Raw genomic sequence first — 14,526 nt, 5'->3', positions numbered from 1 at the left:
AACGAAAGTTGACCTAGCGGACAGGAACAGAGCCTCTGCACTGCCACGGGTTCCAATCCAGTCTCACAAAGAAGGAGGGCGCTGCTACATTGCATCCATTCAAAAGAGGGCGGGTGGGGGTAGCAGGACCTGGAGCCGCGCGGCGCTGACGCACGCGAGGCGCGTGATTGACGCAGGCAATGTTACTAAATTCGGCGGTTGGCCGGGCCCAGCCGCCGCCGCGCGCTGCAGATAGCGGAGTAGGTTCCCCTCGGTCACCCCCGCCCCTTCTCCATTCAGAGCAGCTCTCGGCCGGGCGGGGCGGGGCGGGGCGGGGCGGGGCGGGGCCGTGGTGCGCGCGGGGCGGGGCGGGGTGGGCGGGGTGCGCGCGGGGCGGGGTGCGCGCGGCCGCCCCGGGATCCGGCCGCACCAAATATAGTCGGGCCTGGCTATTTTTAGCCGGGCCCAGGGCGCCAGCTCGCCGCGTGAGGGGGCGCACAGACCCCGCGGGGAGTGCGGAGGGGGCGGGGGCGGAGTCGCCATCTTGGACTCGGCTCGACCCAGTCTGGTGACCGGCGACGCTGGGCCGGGCTCGGCGCAGGGGGTCGGGGTGAGTGGGTGTGAGCTGTGGGATAGAGTGGGACGCGCGGGCTGTGACTTGAGCGGAGGGCGAGTCAGGGCGCGGAGCCTGCCCTCAGGGGTGGCGCGGGGGAGGGCCCGGGACGCGCGGCCTACGGGGCGTGCGCGGGTGTGTGACGGTGATCCCCGCCAGCAGGCAGGGCCGGCCGTCCCGCCACCCCGCGGCCCGGCCAGCCCGGAGTTGCGTGGGGGCGGAGTCGCCCGCGGCCACCACTTCCTGAGAGCCGGGGATACCCCTCCCGGACGTCACGGAGGAGCCGAGGCGGCGGTGGCGGCCCGGGGCTCATCTTGCACTTGCATCACGGGTGCAGCAGCAGTTGCTATGCTCCTTTGTGGCTTTTTCCCCTGTTGAGTAACTGCTTTGTTAAATGAAAATACCATGACGGGCCAGTGTGATCACCAGCTCCAGACCTCAAAGAAAGTGAAGCTGTCAGGCAAGAAGAGGGAGACTCCCCTAGCCGGCTGCGATGGTATCTGGTGGGTGGATGTGTAGAGAAGCACTTGACAGTTTCCACGTATTACTTCTTGCCTAACTTTTCACCCCCAAGAAGGTTTAAAAATACTTTTATTTCCATGCTGTAAAAATTTCTTATGTTCTGCACCCCACCCATTCCCCCTTCAACTTGAAATCGCGTGCAGAACTGTAATCACTGAAAAGAACAGTTATTAGGTACAGTTTTTAGGAAACAGGACATCTTTCAGTGAATTTGTTGAGTAAACTACATTTTTAAATGTTAATATGTAAAAGATCCTTGCCCACTGAAGGTACTTATAAAGCTTCTAGCTAAGTTTGTTTATATGAATTGGGTTTCCTCAGTGACCGTTTCAAACCGGTTTCCTTATTTATCTTAAATTAAAAAAAAATTACATCCCTGTCTGAATATCTCCAGGTAAAGCATTTCTTCCTTTGACTCTGAGTGAATGTGACTTTCTGGACGTTTATGTTGGTTATATGCTTCCCTCGCCTCTTTTTCCCACTCCTCTGCCTTTTACGTCCTTTTCTTCCTGAGTATCGGGTCACCAATCTTTGTTCCTTGACTACTGTGAGGCTGAGGGCTGTTGTCTGATTGCACTGAACCAGTCAGCTGGCTTAGTGCTCCTCTGGGTAGGAAGCTGGACTGACTGTTGGAGAGGTTCCAGTGGTCACTGATAAGTGGCAACATTTTTGCACTCAAATGGAAAGTCATGGAAGCAGAGACAAGGCTCTCTTACAAACTGGGACACCATCCTCTGCTTAAACCTAGGGCTGTAGTCATATGCAGTTCTTTAGATGACCTCAAACCAAGTGAATCGTTCTCTTTTTCAAATTAATATCTATTGTTCTGTACTGTTTCAAAAGTCTGATTTACTAAAAGGCATAATTTTCTGTAAGGCTTATGTAATATGACCGTTTAAGTAATATAAAATACCTTTTTGATGACTTTTTTATTAAATGAAACAATACTTTATAATTAAATCTCTTCTTTTGGGAAATCAAATAGAATAAGACTATCTTATTCCACATTTCACTATCTGTGAAATGAGGAAAACTTAACCTGGTTTGGTCCTTTTTCTAGAAGAGGGACATTCATGTGTGGCCTAGTTTACACCCAAAGCAAAGAAAGCAGTTAGTTTCTGCTTTCATGATACTTATGGCAGCCAATCTGTTAAAAATTCTTTCTATGAAGTAACTTACAGATTCACTGGATAATTATCTTTCATTTTGTTTTGGTTTTGTAGGTGTAGTCTGTCTGCAAGAAAGAAAGTGCTCTTTCTCTTGGAAAATAAAATATGAAATTTGGGGGAAGTTTATTGTGTATGATATAAAGCGGTTACTTTAACAAAATGGGATTTAGAATTGCTTTAAAGACTCTTCTGATTAATCACAGACATGTAAATCTTGTTGATTTTGCTAATATGTAAAGAATGATGATGAGTCTTGCTGATACAAAAATTGGGTGAGGAAAGGTGAAATGAAAATTCCAAGCCAGAAGTTGTTACCTAAGGTGAAGATAGGAGAGAAAATTAAAAGACTTGTGTAAGTCCATGCTTTCCTGAATCACTATAGAAGTTCTATACTACATTTAAGATATGTATATAAAATTTGGTAGCTTGGGCTGACATTGACTTATACACTTAAATTACTGGGCTCAGGAACATGGGACAATGGTAGTAGTTTTCTGTCTGACCTACCTGCATACCATCCCTTCCTTATCAATTCTATCATTGCCAGATTATTCTTCCTAAAATATGGCTTTTGTTTTATCACTCCTGGGCTCAAAAGTCTTCAGCAGCTGGATATGTCTCCAAAATAAAAGCCCAAAGCCTCCACATCCTGGCCTCTTTATTTCCACAGAATTTTCCTATCCTAGTCAAACTGTTATCCTCACTTTTCTTCAGACATCCTTTTACCTTTCTACATTTGTTCATAGTTTTCCTTTTTATGGCGTTCCCTTCTCTGCTTATTGAAATCTTACCCTTCCTCTAAAACTAGTTCAATAAATGAACTCAGATTGTGCTTTAGTCTTTCATAAAGTTCTTATTTTACTGCCTTCTTTTTGTGCTCTTGTGTCCACAGTTTATTGCCCTGTTGAACTATAAGCTTCAAAAGCATGTCTCACATATCTTTGAAATTTCTGTGGCACCTAAGTTTAACAGAGATAGTAAATATCCATAACATATTTCCCCATCTAAATTTGAATATGAATCGAGAGCAGCCATAATATAAGTAACCAGTTATATGGATTAGGATATTCTTGACATGAATGGACAGAATGATATCATACATTAGTTGTTTTCTTTACCTCAACTTTTAACACTCCTGCTTGAGTATAGTGCCCACCACAAGCCCAGAAAGCCACATGGTGGTACAAGGAAATTGCAGCTTGGCTTGTACCTATTATAGCCACGGAAGATTTGCTATGATTTTTTTTTTCCCCTGACTTTTGGTTTAACTGTTCTACAGTCTTTCCCTCTCTGTGTGTACTTTCACTTATGCTGCTTCCTCTCAATGAAGAATGGGATGCTGTAGGCTAGGAAATGTTAATATCAACTTCTTTTGGGAAAATTTCTTAAGGTTTAAAAAATTGAGAACCATGGCACCTATGTTTAACCAGTTAAACATATAAATTCTTGAGTTTCTTATCTTTTCTAAGATATGTTTAAATAGATTTGTATGACACTACATATATGCAGAAGTAAACTAGGCAAAGAGATTTTGGAATTATGATTTCTTAGAAGTTTTAGAAAAAGGCTCATGTGAATTAGAATATTAATATTTAACAAGGAAAAAGTAAATAATAGATCAGGAAAGACTTTCTATGTTACAGAAAATTTTAGAAAAGAGTAAAAACCAGAGAGGGAAAGATTACTTAATAGTATAAGTGCTAATATTATTTTTTAATGTCATTAAATAATATTTTTCTATCCATTAGTAAATAACAGGACAGGCATGCAATCTGGTTAAAAAGATAGTTTATTTCTTAGTCATGTTTTCCCCAGTCGTTGGTAAACTCTGGAAGGCCACAGTGATTTGGGAGAGAAAAGTTATCACACATGTGTGATAAATAAATTCAGGATATTATTTATGCCTATGAAATAAGCTCTGCATTTTAGCTAGGGTTGATGGAGCAAGTAAATATCTCTCCACATATAACTACATAGCCCTTTCTTATCACCCAACTCTGAAAAAAAGAAAAAATTGCCTCACATGTACAAGATCAGTTCCTTCAGCATATTCTCCAGGAGTGGGATGCTGTATTTTACAGAAAGCACTAGATTGCTTCTCAGAGGCCTGGGGCTGGTTTTGCTGCCATGAAGCTGCCCAACCTTGGGTAAGTTAATTAATCTTTTGCGGAGGGCAGGGGGGGCTAAATATCATCATCTGTAAAAGGATGATGTTGGGCTGACTATATGATCTTTAAGGATCTTTCAGGTTCTAAAGTTGAATGCTTTTTAAGGCTGGTTAAATGTAAATCATGAGTCAGCTCTGGCCTGGTCTCCTGTCACTGCTTGATTGCTGTAGTCAGGAGGCTCAGTAACTCTTTTGTATACTATACAAATAGCAGTAATATTCATAGTAATATTATATTAAACTTTTTTGGCCTACTTGATAAATAACTGTAGCCACTGAGTGGGATCTTGGTGGCCTGAGAGTGTTAATGTATTGCCAGCATCACAGCCTTGTCTTGTCCATAAAGTGGAAACAAGCATAAACCTGGATAGTCCAAAAGTCATTTTATATTTAGCTTTGGAATTTGTTTTTGTTCATTCATTTGAATATGGATGAGTCACAAATTGACTTCATACAAATTAATAAACTTTCATTGGAATGGATACTATTGTTTGCTCCTCCTGTTCTTTTCTGATTCTCACTGCGTGCTAAGCATGAATCATTTCTTCTTAAATGTAGCAGCGCGTCCCTGGTGGCGCAGTGGTTGAGAGTCCGCCTGCCGATGCAGGGGACACGGGTTGGTGCCTTGGTCCAGGAAGATCCCACATGCCGCGGAGCGCCTGGGCCCGTGAGCCATGGCCGCTGAGCCTGCGCGTCTGGAGCCTGTGCTCCGTAACGGGAGAGGTCACAACAGTGAGAGACCCGCGTACTGCAAAAGAAAAAAAAAAAAATGTAGCAGCTGAGGCAGAACTGTCCTTTTTGCTTTTTCCTAGAAAAGGACTGGTGATGGTGGGCTTGTAAGTCTTTACATCTCATTTTAGAGAATAAATAGAGAAAGTGAAATATTGAGAAGACAGGTCAAAAGGAAAGTACCAAGTAGGTATTAAGTTGGAAAAATGTTAGCAAATCAAACAGGAAGAATACAATAAATTCTGTTTGCAAACTTGCTGGTTTGCTGTTGGATACGTTTTTATGGATAAATGAGACCTGACTTTATAGGCATTGGGAAATACCTGAATCTTAACACATTGCAGATTTATGTGTTATCTGAGTTAGGTTTGGATAGTAAAAACATGGTTTGTCCATTAATTTAGGGCTACTTTTTAAATGTCTCTTCTACATATTTAGGTATCTGTTTTCTTACTTAGATCATGTAATTAGTAACTGATTCTAATTTTTTGCCATAATATGTTTTTCATGTTTATTCTTCACTACTGGAAGAATTCTTCCCTGATATCTGTTCTGAATTAGTTCTCTTTTCTGGTTATGTTTTCCTGTTTTATCAATTGTAGTGATGAGAATAGAAAGCCATATTTTAAAGATTTATATTGATACTTTTTAAGTTTAGTAAAACTATTAAATTTTACTCATTATTTCTAATTTCTGAAAATGATTGTCTTATTTTAAATTCATGTTGTCATTAATTTCACGTTTTAAAAACAACAGGATAACCTGTATACAATTTGAAATCCATTTACCATAGTTTCATGGCACTTTATAACTGCCAGTTAACTTTTTAGCGACTTTTTATATTTAATTTTTTTTTGTGTGAGAAGCTTCTATTTATCTCAAAATCTTTTAAAATGCCTTTTTGTTTAAATTATCTTGGACATATTGATTTTGGGGGATGAATTTACTGAGCCCACGGAGCAGTTCTTGGCACAGAGTAGGTGCTCTGTAAACATTTGATGAATGAATGAAAGCAGTTTTCAAGAAGCTTTATTCAAAATATTCTCTTTTCTTTATGATAACCAGCCTTGTGGCCTTATTAACTTTTCTGAGAGAGTTTCACTCAGAGGTTCAGCATGAGAGAGCAACAGAGAAGACCTGCTGTAACATCACTGTGCTGCTGCTTCTGAACCGCCTGTCCCTCCATTGCGGCTAGACTACAGACACATCTAGTTGTCCATATTGAGGGCAGTACCCCTGAGTCACAGCACTCTGTGACATCTGAGTTTGAACTAATGAATTCAAGTATCCTGAGGAGTTATATCACCTTTTGATCCTAAACCCCCTCAAGAGTTAATCTCTGGCTTATCTCTTTATTTCAATGTGGCACTTTTGCTCCGATACTTTCACAAGATGGTGTCCTTCCCTCTTTTCTTTACTGTCTCTACCCTGGGTCTGTACAACCTGTTCATTGGTAAGTTCTTCACTTCTAGTCATCGGATTTCCTACTGTAACCCTCACTTTGCTTTACAGTTCAAGGCCTCTTGTCACTTGTCTACCATCTGTCACCCATAGACTGAGGGGCATAAATGTAGAATATTATCTAGGAACTCAAATTATATTTTCTAAACATTTACTATATTAAATCTTAATATTTAACTTTTGAAAAGGTAATGCATTCACATGATTAAAACAACAAAATGTTTAGAAATAAAAAAGTTTCCCTTCCACTCCTGTCCACCATCTACTCAGTTCCTATACTCCTAGAGTTTTAAAATGCATACCCAAGCCAATACAAATATAAATTCTGTTTTCCTTTTCTTCTTTATACAAATGGAAGCTTATGCTTCCATTCTGCCTTTTTCACTCAACAGTATATCTTGGTGTTCTTTCCATAACAGTGGAAAAATATATGAGGTATGTTTCACTTTAACAATATGTCTTGGAGATCTCTTCCACATCATTGTGTGGCTATAGCATCATTTATTTAATCAATACCATATTGATGGACATTTGGGAAATTTTCAATCTTTTGCTATTAGAAGCAATGCTGCAGTAAATACTTTTGTTACATAGATTATTTCACACTTGTACAAATATATTTGTAGGGTAAATTCCTAAAAGTGGAATTGCTGGTCAAAGAGTGTGTCTCATAGTGGTTTTATAGGTACTACCAAATTGCCCTTCATAGAGGCTGTATAATTTATACCCCCACCAGAAATGTATAAAAGTGCCTGACTACCCATGTTCTTGCCAACAAAATGTGTTATTGAACTTTTGGATTTTTTTCTAATCCAGTGGGTGAAAATTGTTATCTTAGTGTGGTTTTAATTTTTATTTCTTTTTAAGAGTGAGTTTGAATATTTTTTCATATTTTTAAAAGCCATTTGTATTTCCTTTTCTGTGAAGTATCTCTTATATTCTTTTCTTCTTTTTTGGGGGGGTCATTTGAAAATCAACTTGTAGCTGATATTTATAATATGGAGGTTTGCCCTCTGTAAAATGAGTTGCATCATCTCCCCTGACCCGTCTGTCATTTGTCTTTGCTTGTAGTGTTTTGCCATGTAGACTTTTCCTAAAATGTAGTTGAATTTGTCAGTCTTCTCTTTTATGACTTCTGGGTTTTGTGTCTTAGTTAGAAAAGTCTGCCCCACTACAAGGTTATAAAAGAATTCTCTCATATTGTCTCCTACTACTACTTTTTTTTGTTTTTTTTTACTACTACTTTTATGGCTTCTATTTTACACTTAAGTTTTTTGATGCATTTTTCTTAGTGTATGATGTGAGACATAGGTGTCCAAATTAATTATTTTCCAAATGGCTACTCAGTTGCCCCAACACCATTTGTGAATAATCCATCTCTACATTGTTTTGCTTTTTACTAGAAACAAATTGATTCATCTACCTTGTTTTTTCACACCTACTTTGCTGTGACTGAATATAAATGCAGTTTTCTGTTTTCCTTCCTATAGAATGCCTTCTTTAATGGTACAGATGTCTTTGCCTTCTACCCTGGTACCTCTCTGCTTACCTCAGCAACACCCACAGCCTGACAGCCAGTTAATATTTGAATGAATACAGGCTGCTCAGAAAGCTCTCCAGGATTTTCCATGGAGCAATAATGGGCTAAAAAGAAATCTTAACTGTAATCAGGTTCCTTCGAAGACTGTTCAAGCCAGAGATGTCTTCTAACTCTCTCTGGCCATGCTAACCAGCTATTCTAGAATCTGAAGCCCACTACCTGGGTCTTTTACTCCTGAGGCAATCCAGTTCAGGTTGCTTCTTTCCGTGCACATTCACATCATCTGCTACCTCTGCTTCTCTGACAATATGGGATATTACCCTCTATAATTTGGGATGGGGAACCATAATATGCCCAAGAAGTGGTTTGGATTCCCCATCATGCAGTGGCCAGCTCCAGAACCTCATTTACTGGGAAAGTGATTGTGGATGAATGATTTAGGGAACATACATCCTCAATTTGAACTGCAAACAGATTAAGTTTTTCATCTAGGGAACCTGGGGAAAACCCAGCATTGTTCTACCTAGGGGAGAGTGTCCAAGCAGGCAGCTGAAACTGAATTTACTTGATATCCTTACTAGCACTTTCTAAGCTACTTGGGTTAGTTTTATAGCTTCTTGATAAACACTTCCTTCTACTTTGAAACATTGCCCCAGGTAATGTTTCATTTTCAGACTTGCCTGTTCCTTATTATTGAACCTTTTTTTTGGGGGGGGGGCTATTTCTTATCTCTGCGTTTAGACTTTCCTCTGATGCTGGTAGTATACTCTGTCCAATACCAATTTGACTTAAAGTTATTTTGGCCAAAATCAATTTTGTCCAAATACAATTTAGTTGAAAGTAAACTGGTCAACTGGACAATTTGTTTAAAACAATTATTTGGTGTGAGTATCCTAAGTTATTAATTTTTGAGTAGTGATACTTTTAGTATATTATGGGGTGTTTAAACACTTTTGGTCCATTTTCTAGAGATATTTCTAATTTTTCTTCTTTTATATTTCAAATTAATTTTCAACTACACAAGCACTTTGTTGCTTGTGATACCAAAAGGTTAAGACAACCTAGCTGCCCAACAATAGTATAGTTGGACAAACTCGATCTTAACTACAAGCCAGTAAGAGGTTAATTGGAACAACCAAAACATTGAGGGATAAGATAAAAAAAGTTTCCATTATTGTTTTTTTTCCCCTCATTAAAAAGGCAGTGTATGTGCAGTACAGGACACTCAGAAAAATGTAAATGAGTAGAAGAACAAAAGGAAAAAAAAGCCATAAATTAATTTACCCAAGAATAACCACTGTTGTCCTTTCCTATCTTTTCAAATGTATTTTATACACATAAACTCTGCATACTGTTTGTAATCTGCCATTATTTAAGCATTCTCCAATTATTGATTAGTCACCTTTGTCCAGGTTTAGGCTTTGGTTCCTTTCTCCCTTTTGACCTGAAACTGTGGGCCAGTCCACTTTAATTGGGAATAGATTGCCATTCTCTTTTTCCTCCTGTCCCTGAAGCCTGCTGAGATCCACAACTAGCCTGGGCCCCAAAGACACCCCCACTGCTTTATTTAAGTGAGACAGTTTGTAAATTAAGCCATTCTGCCAACCCTTTCTATGTATTTACAAAAGGGTCCCTGTGGAACGCTCTGATTATCTATAGAATAATTTTTGGAGTTCATGCTTGATGTATATTATGTGTCTAAATATATAAATTAGATGGGAATAATAAAGAGGGTAGGAATTAGATTGGCTCCTGACTAAAATAAAAATAAGGCAGAGAGATCCATTGTCATTGGAGGGAAATTATTTAAATAGATTTTCTCTAAATCAGGGTTGGCAGATATGTGCTATGTGTTGTGCGCAAACCTGAGTACATGGTAGACATCACTAATCAGTCATGGCACTATTACTTATTGGATCCAAACTCATCTTTGGATCTTTCTTGTAATGGGATTCTAAGTAGCTGTACCTATTGGAGTTGCTGTGACACACCTAATTACCATTCTTGCTCTAAAATATTGCATTAAAGTTTTTTTAAAATAGTGGATTGACCAAGAAAATTGTAATAAAATGTTCTATAACTGATAGAAAAGTTTATGATGGAAAATATGGAATGTGAGCAAAGAGTAATTATCTGAATTTCGGGCAAAACACATCCCTCATCGTTAAGATCTTGGAAGCAACATAATTATAGGTTTGTTATGGAGTGAAAACAATGTCACAATAATACTCATCATTATAACTTGCCCATGGTATGGTCATAGTGATGGACTACCCAGCATTAATTCCACCCTAAATGATGAGTCTAAGCAGTCATGGTTAATCCCATTTCCTCTGCTAATGAAGGGTTAGAAATGGCCTGTAACCTATTTTGGCCAATGAGATGTGAAGGGAAGCCTGAAAGAGGGCCGGGGTGCTTCTGGAAAAGGTTTTCTTTACCCTAAAAAGAGATAAAAGAAAGAGATGGTGCCTCTTCTTCCTCTGATGCTGTTATGTCTGAATATGATAGCTAGAACTGCTCAAGACATCTTTGGGTAATGAGAGAAACTAGCTTTGGAGGAAGCTGATCTAGAAGATGGCAGAACAGAAAGAGGAAACCTGAGTTCTTGATGACCTTACTGAACTGCTGATTGTATTGTACTTGGTCTGCCTTACCTCTGAACTTCCAGGTCTGTGAGATAATACAGTTCCTTATTGTGTAAGCCAGCATGATCTGGGATTTTGTCACTTGCAGCCAAAAGCATTCTGAGTGGTATACTCACTTTTTCTGAAGCAGATTCATGTCAAATGGTTTTGATTTTATTTTGATAGATTTCCTTTTATTGGGGCTCTTCCCTCCCCTGTCTTATGGCTTCAGAAAGTGTGTGCAGATTTTAACTGGCCAGTTCTTGTCTCAGTTTTCTCTAAGGACCTCTGCCCTTAGAGGTTCTTCACAGAAAGCAGCAAGGAATCAGCCAACAGCCATCATCTCTTCTGGAGCCTTTTTTAAAAAAACATCTATTTTATTTATTTGGCTGTACCAGGTCCTAGTTGCAGCACATGGGATCTTCGTTGCCACATACAGGATCTTTAGTTGCAGCATGCGGGCTCTCAGTTGCGGCACGTGGGCTCTAGTTACCTGGCCAGGGATCGAACCTGGGCCCCCTGCACTGGGAGCATGGAGTCTTAACCACTGGACCACCAGAGAAGTCCCTCTTCTGGAGCCTTTTGGATCATTTGAATATCTGGTGTTGTGACTGCTTCTTTTTGCCATTCATTTGTTCTTTTCCTTTTAATGATTCTGATTCCTTGATGCATCTTGGTCCCTGTTCTTGCATACTTAGCATTTTATGCCTGGCCTCAAAATTGTTTAATAGATTTATTTTCATCTCTTCCTTCTCCCCTGAGCCTCTCTTTTCCTTTATCGCTCTCATCTACTCCTCTCTCACTTTGTGACTTTATGGCCAGTGGGGGCTAGTCTAAGATGTGTATAATCTTTGCCAGAAATAATAGTGAGTTAAGTAGTCACACAGCTGTTTGCTCTAGACTGGTATGGCAAAAGTAAGAGTAGGTCAGTCCTCAGTCTATTGTCTCATCTACTGCCTTTTACTTATGGCATAGAACAGGTAGCACTGGAAATGTCTAGGGGTCAGAGCACTTGAGTCTTCATTATGGCTTCACTATTTGCTACCTGAAATCTTGGGCAAGTCACTTAAAGACATAGGATTTCTTCTTTGGAATTTGTTACTAATTGTTCAATTATTTTCTGTAGTTTTGTTGTGATTCAAATGAAATAATGTGAACATGGAAAATGAAAAAAAGCCTTTTTCCTGAAAAAGAATAAGCAAGGTTGGTTGCATTTTCTGATTTTTTTTCAGATGAACTAATGTCAGAGTCTCTAGAATCAGCTCTGTGTATCTTGTTTGTTTGTAAAAAGGTAATGAAATATGACATGGGACATAATTGTACAGGTAATCAGGGATTGAAGTTGATATTTTAGTAGTAGCCTACAGCCTGAAATAAAAAGAAAGGGCCACACAATATGAAAGGGAAGTAAAGGTCAGGATGTTGATCTTGAGGCTTATTTCTAGTTGAACCAGAAATTCTGGTAAGCCAAATTAGGGGAAAGAGAAACCAATAGAAGAAACACCCCCCTCTAGTGGCGAGGAGCCAGGTTCTACACTTGGTTGCTAAGATAGGTGACTGGGGAATGGACGGCTTCTTAGGATGTTTTTTGTTTCTTAAGAAGTATTCTGAGGATCCAGAGTTAAAATTCTTAATGAAGATCGTTAGTTCCAGTTTTCCTGATCAGGAGGATTAGCACATTTCACAGAATAAGTAGTATTTTGGCAGTCTCATGTGGGATCCGATTGTCTGAAAAATGTAGAGGCTAACGGTTGTTGGAAGAGGTTCACAGTTTGCTTTTATGTAGGTCATTTAGAGACCAGAGAGTTAAGAAACCATTGTTACTAAATTTCTTATTGATCTGAGATGATATAGTAGATACCTTTATAAACCCATTTGTAGGTGGGTAAAGCCTATATTTAAAGTTATGGATAATGCCATAGAGTAGTATTCATCTGTATTTATACAAAATAGTGGTTGTGGATTTCTTAAGTGTAACTTTTTTTTTTTTTGCGGTACGCGGGCCTCTCCCTGTTGTGGCCTCTCTCGTCGCGGAGCACAGGCTCCGGACGCGCAGGCTCAGCGGCCATGGTTCACGGGCCCAGCCGCTCTGCGGCATGTGGGATGTGGGATCTTCCCGGACCGAGGCATGAACCCGCGTCCCCTGCATCCGCAGGCGGATTCTCAACCACTGCGCCACCAGGGAAGCCCGTAACTTTTGATTTGAAATTTTTAGTGGTGCTCCTGAGAACCAAGTGTTTAATTTACATCTTGGAAGTGATTTAATTTCTACTTATGGAAACATAGTGAAGTATATTAAAATAACTTACTGCCCACAATTCAGTGGCTTGGTAGGGACACCTACTAATGCGTTCTTGAAGGACATCTCATCTTAAGGATGTGTGTTATTGATAATAATAATTGCAAGTGATTATTACATTTACAAATCTCAAAAGCCCATTCAAGTTTTTACTGTTTTGAACTTTTGTTTGGGAAAAATTCTTTTAAGTTACTCTGAAGAGACAAAATTTCAAAGAATAAAATGTTTATGGTACTCTGTGTTAGATCTAAGGAAAATTTGAATAACTTTCAATTCTGATATAGAAAAGAATGATTATGGCACAAGAAAATAAAGACTGCATCATCAGAGTACTATTTCTTTATTTTTAATGTCAAACTCTTGCACTGAAGGAAAGAAATTTTTTTTTTTTTGGTTGCGTTGGGTCTTTGTTGCTGCATGCAGGCTTTCTCTAGGTGCGGCGAGCGGGGGCTACTCTTCGTTGCGGTGCACGGGTTTCTCATTGCGGTGGCTTCTCTTGTGGCGGAGCATGGGCCCTAGAGAACGCGGGTTTCAGTAGTTGTGGCTTGTGGGCTCAGTAGTTGTGGCTCACGGGCTCTAGGTCACACGGGCTTCAGTAGTTGTGGCGTACAGGTTCAGTAGTTGTGGTGCACAGGCTCAGTAGTTGTGGCTTGCAGGCTCTAGAGTGCAGGCTTAGCAGTTGTGGTGCACGGGCTTAGTTGCTCCTTGGCATGTGGGATCTTCCTGGACCAGGGCTTGAACCTGTGTCCCATGCATTGCCAGGTGGATTCTCAACCACTGTGTCACCAGGAAAGTCCCCTGAAGGAAAGAAATTTGAAGCTTGCAGTAGAAATAGCCTCTCAATAGTTTGGAATATGTTTGATGATGTTTCTTGTGAAATAAAAATGGAAAAATTCTCTAGAAAATATAAACTTGTACATGGATAAAGTGAGATTACAGAGTTATGAAACTTTTGTGCATAACTGGTGGAACGATATCCTTAGTTTATGGTTTATACTTCATAAATATACTTGACTTCAGGAAAGGTGAAACTAGGTCTGGCAGTAGAACAGGATCTACCTATTGGGGAAAACCAGAAAATAGGAGGAAGAGGTTATTAATGATTCATTCTTAGCCAAGAAAAATTCAGTAAGGAATAATTAAGGTCAGCTAGAGAAAGAATTATGATTGTGTTAAGTGAGTTCACAGATATTATTGAAGGCAAATCAGTTAGAACTGATTTGTTAATGTATATGGGGGCAAAAAACCAATTAGTCTCTTTTCTAAATCAGTGTGACAGTAGTAGAAGATATCTGGAGGGAAGTGGAATGGATAAGGTTAGTGGTAATTAGACCTTCTTCATTAAATCCTAACACTAAAGAGGTACTATGTATATTAGTGATAGTTTAATTCTATAAATAAAATTTAATATTAAAAATTGATA

At 39.7% G+C, this 14,526-nt stretch overlaps 1 long non-coding RNA gene across 1 annotated transcript in view; it reads left to right on the top strand.

Annotated features, from left to right (window-relative positions):
* The first annotated feature begins 553 nt into the window (after positions 1 to 553).
* LOC131760910 (uncharacterized) overlaps positions 554 to 14,526 on the top strand; it is a 562,803-nt gene continuing 548,830 nt past the window's right edge. The window contains exon 1 of the long non-coding RNA XR_010841623.1: positions 554 to 589. This is a non-coding gene — a long non-coding RNA (uncharacterized lncRNA). The remainder of the gene's footprint in view (positions 590 to 14,526) is intronic.

Source organism: Kogia breviceps, chromosome 8 (assembly GCF_026419965.1).
Source record: "Kogia breviceps isolate mKogBre1 chromosome 8, mKogBre1 haplotype 1, whole genome shotgun sequence".
In the NCBI taxonomy this organism is placed as follows: Eukaryota; Metazoa; Chordata; class Mammalia; order Artiodactyla; family Physeteridae; genus Kogia; species Kogia breviceps.
The sequence above is the reverse complement of the archived record's forward strand: the minus strand, read 5'-3'. Positions and strand labels throughout refer to the sequence as shown.